Raw genomic sequence first — 8,123 nt, forward strand, 5'->3', positions numbered from 1 at the left:
CTGAATGGATTAACCCACTGGAAAGCGGTTGGCAAGAGGGAGCTAGGTCTGGCTGTGACTCAAAATTCACCCATGTTTCTTCTTTATGAGAATATTAAGTAAGGAGAAAGCATCCGTCTTTGTTGGGATAGAATATATATACTTGTGCTCCACAAGGCAATGCCGCACTGTAGATGCAGCCATCTTCCCAGTCATTTCTGGCGGTCAGCCTTCAGGGAAGAGCGAGGACACCAGCCCTGACACTTCATGGTATTCCCATCCCACCTTGATACAGAACAACTTCAACTGGACGTCGCTCTGTTCCTTTTCCAGCCCATTGTGCTGAGGGGGACAGCTTAACCCACCCGGTTAGATTGAATAGGTTGATTCCTACCAGGCTGAGTGACCAGAGGGGGAAATTCACTGTGAATATTGGTTCATATTTGAAAGTGAATTTTCATTCAGAACAGAGACACATCCACATGACTGCAGCAGCTAAACCAACCAAGCATTGAATTGAGGCTATTCATAACAAACTGTCCATGAATGGCCTGCAGGGCAAAAACTATCTGCAGGAGAAATTCATGGGCAATTCTGACTAATGAATGAATTTGGGAATTTGGCTTTCAGTTTGCAGACAGTTCCCAAAGAGGGAAAAAAAACCCCACCACCATATGAAACTTATTGAATAAATGATTTACAGTGAAATATTTGTTCAGCTCTAATCTCTGTAACGTGTATACTTTATGGTGTTAGAAAGCACTTCAGGATTAGCTGTGGGAGCTATATGTCAATGAATAGTCTGCGAAAAAAACATTCCTTTCTGAACAACGCTATGGAGAAGTGTTATTGTCACCTGCCGCAGAGGGAGCCTGGCAAAGGGCTTGGGCTTGGGAAAGGGCTGCTGGATTCCAGCAGTGCTCCTGGGCTCTGCAAAGCAGAAGTAAAGGCTTGAAATCCACCATCCTCAAGGACTGCAGCAGCCGAGGGCAAGAGGGGTGACACTAGGGCTTGTGCATGGGAAGGTTTGGCAGCCGTTGGAGAGAGTCATTGCACTTCTGCAATGATATCCACGGAGAGGCTGAGCTGTGATCGATTTTCACCAAGACTGTAAGAAACATAACTCAAACCTTGTTATATAACAAGGGTATTTATATATTCGAGGTGCTAAATGTTCATCTGCCTGGAAGCGCCTCGCAGCTAGGCACAGCATGCCTTTATGCCTTTACTCCACAGCGTTTTACACGGTGCTAATACTAACAAGTCCTCCTGGGAAAACAGTAACTACACCTTGAATGAATATGCTTTCAGGTTCACGTGGAGATGTTGCTAACTATCCCCTATTTGGTGCTCATCTAGATGCTTTTCTGCACTGCATTGCCCCATTTTAAGACCAGCTTGCCCCTTCTGTGCATAACCTTTCCTGCTGCAGGGACCTTCTGGCTGGCTCCTACCCATCTATCCAAATGCTGTGAGCAGCCCTGTGTGCCTGTTTCCCCTGGTGAGCAGTATGCAGAGAGCAGCTCCGTGCTTCTACTTGGCACAGGCAACAGAAACTGCTCCGTACCACTTCTTTGCAGCAGCAGGAACTGGCTTTGCTTTGGCAAAGCTGAAAGTGGAGCTGACTTCCGAAGCTCGTCTGACACCGAATCCAAGGAAGGGAGCCAACGCTGAATCCAAGGTAATTAAAAAAAAAAAAAAAATGAAACTGAAATTGTTCCTGTTCTGCGCTGGAAGCCCTGGACAGCACTTCTGCAAGAACCTTGAAGTGGGGCAATGAAGGACTTTTTGAAAAGCCCACCCTGCTCTTGCTCTTTTCCCCCATATGCATTGAAAGCTTCTAAGCTGAGCCCAGCTGGGAGGACACGTGCTGCATGTGGTCCTTGTGTGAAGGAAAGCTCTACAGGAGCAGCTTCTGGGAGTGCATGAAGGAAAGCTGTATAGGAGCAGCTTGCCTGGGAGTGCCGTGGAGATTAATAACAAATATGATGTGGCATCTCATTACAAGTGTCTGCAGGGAGCAAAAGGCACTGGCTACTGGTTTGTGCTGCTCCTCTCTTTCTCACAATATTGTCAAAATTGGAGCTCAGCCTTCCTTCCCTTACACTCATTGGCCACGGATGTCTCCATGTCCCAGTTCTGTGACTGCTCCCGGCTCACTCTTCCACCCCTTCATCTACCCCCTGTGGGTATCACCTGTTGGTAATGAAATAATAATAATATATTACCCCCTTGGCTCACTTGCCATATCTCCTCCCTGGCCAGCTCCAGATGCCAGCTTTGTGCGGGGGTTAATGAATCCAGTGTGTTCCACACCAGACTGGTTTATAATAGCAGCAGAAATAAAAACAGAGACAGCAAGAGCAAAGGTGCATTGGCTCGTACTCTTGGTCATGTTTGCTTTTAGTAACATTGACGTTTCAGGGAATAACGGCCCAGATTGGATGGTGAAGACATTTCCAAACACGTAAAGATTTTAGAGCATTACAAAGCATTAGACTTTATAACAATTACTGGTCAACTTTATTAATTTTGTTGCATGTTTCAGATGTTAAAAAAAGAGAACTTGGAGCAATGGTAGTACTCTATTTTGGTACAAACAATGGAGGCAAAGCAACTTTCCTGGAAGTGCCTGTCTTGCAAACCTTTTGCTTCCAATTCTGACTCATCTGGAGGGATAGGGACTGGAGAAAACAATCCTGAAATCACAACGTAGAATTCTTAAGTTAAATGTGATCGTAATACCATTGTTCTATCTTTTTACTACTCACTTTCATTATTGCAAATCCTTGTACGTAAGTGAGCATATTCTTTTATCCTTAAATCTCACCTGGTGACAAAGCAAATTTCTGAATAATGGGACCCAAATGTAGACACTGCAATCTTTTAGGGCTGCTTTGCCATTATTTGAGCTTGGGCTGACAAACCTTTGTTTCATCTACTGCCCAGTGTGCGGCACTGCAAGGTCGTGGGGAAGTCCACTTTTGTACTACAAGCAGCCAGGCCTAGGCAGGCAGTGCAGGCTGTTGTGTTGGGAAGAGCCAGGAGCTATCATGAATGTCTTTGGGAAGCAACAAAAGAATGACAGAAGAGAAATTAAGAGAAGATAATCCAATGAAAACATGGTGCTGACTTAGGATCAGTAGAAATGCAGTGAACCCAAACACCCATTCGCAGAAGTATGTGGGCATGCCTTTCTAATTTTCTTTTTCCCCCGCCACTACTCTTAAAGAAAGCAGGAGCCTGAGCAGAGAGTCCAGAGAGTAGTAATGAGAATAATCAGTGTTCTGGCAAATATGACCTATGAAAAAAAGATTGAGTGGATTTGGGTTTATTAGCCTACAGAAAAGAAGGCTGAAGGGGGAAGGTGGTAACGGTCTTCCAGTATATAAAAATCCGCTGCAAGGAAAAAGACCATAAAGTGTTCTTCTCATCCATGGTGGACAGGGCAAAAAATGATGGGCTTAAATTGCAGCAAGGAAGATTTTCAGGCTAGAAATAATATGGCTGTAGTAGTGAAAGGCCAAAATGGGTTGCCTGGGGAGACTCCACTGGAAAGCTTTTTAAGGGCAAATTAGGTGGCTATTCGCCAGGCGTGGTTTACTTCTAGTTGGTCTTACCTCATGGCAAGGGTTAAGCTAGATGGTTTCCTGAGGTTTCTCCATGCCTTTTTCCTTTGGGGTTCAGATGTGCCTGGGATTCAATCAGCTCTATCCATGGGCTGGGGCACTGGTGTCATGGGCAAGAATGATGATGCCATCACACAGGGTGTGATAAGGAAGATGGATTCAGTGCTCCCTGAGGCTGTGCTAAGCAATGCCTTCAAATTCCTGCTGGAAATACACTCTGATGGGTTCTCTTCCACTTTGGGTGGGAGCTGGGTGTTAGGGGGAGGACTGGAAGCATGGAGGGTTGAAACAGGAGGTGTCCTCTGTGACAAGAGATGTCCTATCATGTTTAATTTGCAGGAATAGATGGAAAGAGTTCAAGATAGTTTGGTCAAACTAAGGTATTACAATCAGTGCTCAGGCTTCAAACTCTTTCAGATTTCATTGTTTAAATGTTCTTTGTCCTGATCCCTGTTGCTGTTGTAGTAATTCCTGGAAGCTCTTTTCCCCATGCCAGTTTCTGCTGTTCCTCATCTTCTTCCTTTTAACCCCAGAGGAATTAACCTACTAGTCCATCTGAAAGCCACACAATTCCTCCTCCTCTTTCACCTGCCCTCTGTCCTTTCAGCCTGCCACACAGAGACCACACAATTCTTAACGCTGTCAAATACTGACAAAACCAAAGAGAATAAATACTCTCTGGTTGCTGTGCATCCCTGCCCCAGCCGTTGCCTTTCCCCTCAGAGGAGGTGGACTGGGCATCTCTGACTGTTTCTTTGACCATATGGTGACACCATCTCTGTCTTTGTCAATTCATAACGTTCAGAAAACATTCACGTTCTGCTCCTTCCCAGCCCCTAAGGTCTCTCCCGTGCTGTCCCAGATGTTATGCAAAATACAGCAGGCATTTATCACACTAGGCATGTTTAGATGATTTATAAGGCAGTACCACCTGCCCTTCAGTCTCCAAGAAACATGTGCTGCTGACATCCTACAAGGAAACGCTTGTTCTTCCAGGCTGAAGGCCGGGTGACAGGCTCTGCAAACCAGGTGGGCTGACTTTCCTGCACTCCAAGGAAGAATGGGAAGAGAGGGAAAGACAGAAGCAAGTAGTTTGCTGGAGCTTGTTACAGCAGACCGGCTGCTGTTCCCAACGTTCCTGAAATCGTGAGCTTCCGTTTCCAGAACTTGTCACGCTGAGGCACAGATCACACAAACTTTCCCAGCTGCTGCTGTGCTGGGCGAAGGGCGCACTGACTCCAGCTTTCTGCCATTGCCCCTCTGCCTCGGTAAGTTTCTTTTCATATCTACCTCCTGGCTTTTGTTTAATATTTTTTTTTATCAGGATCACAACAAGATGTTTTAGCCATCTGAACTGGCTTAGCAATGACCTGTTATTAAAGCTAAGCCAGCTCCTTCTGCCTGAAATGGGGATGAGATTGCTTACAGGAGCATCTTGGTCAGCAGACTTGACTAAGCAATGATGTCTTCTTGGCTACAGCTGGAAGAGGACATGACATCCTGATATTTGTGACTGTGGGTATGTCACCAAACCCACACAGAGCGAGCTACGAGGCCTTATACTATTGTAAGTAAGTCTAGTATGGCTAATGTGCGAGGGACAGAAAATAAGGACAGAGAACCACTAGATCTCTACACAGTCTGGGAATGTCTTCTGTGCAAAGCTGTAACAGCCTGGGTGAGGTGTTCCGCAGTTCTTCCCACAGGGAACTCGGAAGGGAAATTTCGGCTGGCCTCCTGGAGGCAGGGCTGTCACCCCTGCCCTGCAGAGCTCTCTTATCGCGACAGTCACAAATGTTTCAGGGGAGAAGCAGCGTTCTGCCAAGCAAAGCCGATCCCAGGTAGTGTCTAACAGAAGCAAATGGTTAAGTCCTTCTTCTCACTCATACTGCTGTGTTATCAAAACCCTAATGAAAACCTAAATCCAAGTCTTCTCGCTTCGTGGTTTCTCATACTTTTGTGCCATCACAGCCATATTTCGCCTCTTCTGATCACAGCATCTACCTGCGTGACCTCTATTTTATCAAACAATGTTTTGGAAATGGTGCTGGACACATTTGTCATGTCATAGGAGATGAAAACTGGAAGTTTTTTAGTTCAATCCCTGCTCCAGTCCCACATTTCTTGTGTTGCCTGATGTGAAACACAGTATATATTAGACCCAGGAGTGCAGAGCAGAGCAAAGCAGAATCTTGTACCATGGTGTATTCCCTTAAAATGCTTGCAGGTTAGCAGGCATGCGCTTCAGGTCAGGATATTTTAGTTAAAGCAAATGAATAACAGATACGGCCTGAGGGTAGGTTTTCTCTGAGTATGAGAACAAGCCCGAAAGGCGAGGAAAGCAGGTGTAGAAAACAGGTAACACTCTCCCAAAACCATTGTGTTCCTTTGTCTTGGTGCTAGGCAGAGGAGATTGAAGGTTAGAAACAGGTGGAAAAATAGTTTCTCCCAGTAGAAGACCGTGAGCAGTTCAGAGGAGACAGCAGGTTATAATGACAACCCTTGCCAATGCATGCAGAAAATACTCTGGGTTTGGGGAGATGGGAAAAGGTACAGACCCCATCCTGCAAGTGTGGGGCGCAAGATACTCTGAGGACTGGAGATCTATGAAGAACGCCCTGCACAAAGGTGGTCTCAGTGATGCCTTTGGCCCCTGCTCTCTGCCTGTTCCCTGCAGACGCTTCCTTTCACGTTGTAGGCAGGCAGTTTTTGTCCAACACTCTGTATCCTTACTGCATAAATCAATGAATGTTCAAGGGATGGGCCATCTTCCACTGCCTGAGGTAGGTGGATGCAGTGCCCTTGGTTCCCTTAGGCGCCAAGCCCAGACCGCTTGATCTCATTGCGTTCAGCAGCAGGCAGTGGCGTGCGAGGCACTGGGTGGGCTAAGCCTTTGCTCACCACCTCTGCGTAGTGAAGCCTCCTTTCTGCACCGCAACAGCCTCTTCTCACAACTGCTATATTTTTTTCCTGCTTTCAGATCGCGTGATTCTGTGCTCTGCCATCGTGATGTTTTACAGCAAACATCCATCTGCAATATCTCCTTAATGATAAGAAAAGCTAGATTTCAGTCCCTCAGTTTTCTGACAAGGATAACAATGCCTCTTCCTCTAGAGTAAAGGGCTGGAGGCATTGTCTATTATCACCGTAGCTTTGTGTCTCTGGAGGTGGATGTTTGGTTAGACTCTCCAGTGGTATAGATTTGCCAGGTATCCCTTAGCTGTCATCGGAATTTATAAAACAAAAACCCACCTGACCCCTGGTGACAGGCTACTGAGACAGGAAACCTCTGTTAGTCCACAGAAACCAAGTAAATAGGGCTGGGAAAACCTCCAGAGCCCACTGCCGTACCAGAGAATGATTGTCTCCCAGACAGCTCCACATGAGCGAAGCAACAGGCTTTCCTCAGGGAGACAGGTCAGCATCTCCATTATCGAGTGAGCCCATCAGAGGCTAAATCTCTATCCTTTTAATTTCACCCTATTCTTCATAGCTGTAAGACCTTTATTCCTCCTAGGACAATTATTCTTCCATCAAATACTTGTAGCAGGTTAAGTATGCTCCTCTGGGTATAGCTGGGCAGCTATACATATTTAGCTCTCTTTCCCTCCCCAGGAATCAATTTCCCCAGCCCTTTAATCATGTTTACTGCTCTTCTCTGAATCTGTGGAGTTGCCGGTATTTTGCATGGGTTCACATCCATCTCTGGGCTTTTTGATGAGCTGTGAGGCTTCATCTTCACCTTTTTTTTACAAAAAGCGAGGCAATCTGGTGAAGCAGTTAACGCTCTGAGCTCCTGGCCTCCCGTGACTGTGATCCTCTGCCTCCCTAAACTGCTGGGTGATGCTGGAGGTCAGTTGCTTGTTGCAGTCTTTCTCGTTGGGTGAACGGAGACAACAACGGTTCCCTCTCCGGTGAGGTGCTTGGAGACCCGTGTGTGCAACCATGATAGAAACACTGAAGTGTAGGGCTGTTCCGGCTGCCTGGAGTGGCTGGCATTGGGAAAGGATGCCAGGTTCTCGGGTAGAGCCATGACCAGGCTCCCTCACACCCCCACACGCTCCTAGGGATGCGTTCGTGTTTGCTGGCATCTACCTCTGCTGTGCAGTTCACATCTCTGAGCTGTGAAAGTCCCAAAGGAAAGCGAACAGCTTGAACTTGAGCTGGGAGCAATAATACTGCTTAACAATTTCACCTCCCTCTGATTCTTCCTTGTCAATGAGGGACCAGGACATTAACTCTCAATAAATTAAGTAATTATATTGGGGTTTAATCTATCTGTAATATTTCACTGTTGACTTTTCTAACAGCATCAAGACACTTCTTGGCAGCTTTTTCTTCTTATTTGCCCTGGTATTTGACCCCTACGGGAGCGGTTTGGTTTCTCCCAGGATCTTGGATGCCAGTGAGCTCTGCTCACCTTTCTTCCCTGCCATCTGCCATCCCGGTATTTCTTGGCCTTGGAACAGCAGATCAGATTTCACCTTGATCAAGCTGCAAAACATGAAGGTAAGA

The 8,123-nt window shown here is 46.3% G+C and overlaps 1 long non-coding RNA gene across 6 annotated transcripts in view; it reads left to right on the top strand.

Annotated features, from left to right (window-relative positions):
- Positions 1-8,123, top strand: part of LOC121088934 — an 87,693-nt gene that overhangs the window by 12,391 nt on the left and 67,179 nt on the right. Inside the window, exons 3-5 of one of the 6 annotated variants that reach the window (XR_005828081.1) lie at positions 1,412-1,660; positions 4,605-4,876; positions 7,919-8,117. The exons of 1 other annotated variant lie outside the window; for it this stretch is intronic. This is a non-coding gene — a long non-coding RNA (uncharacterized LOC121088934). Of the gene's footprint in view, positions 1-1,411; positions 1,661-4,604; positions 4,877-5,088; positions 7,461-7,918; positions 8,118-8,123 lie in introns of all 6 variants that reach the window. 4 more of the 6 variants (XR_005828080.1, XR_005828078.1, XR_005828082.1 and 1 more) reach the window with 4 other exon arrangements.

This window comes from Falco naumanni, chromosome 5 (assembly GCF_017639655.2).
Source record: "Falco naumanni isolate bFalNau1 chromosome 5, bFalNau1.pat, whole genome shotgun sequence".
Taxonomy (NCBI): Eukaryota; Metazoa; Chordata; class Aves; order Falconiformes; family Falconidae; genus Falco; species Falco naumanni.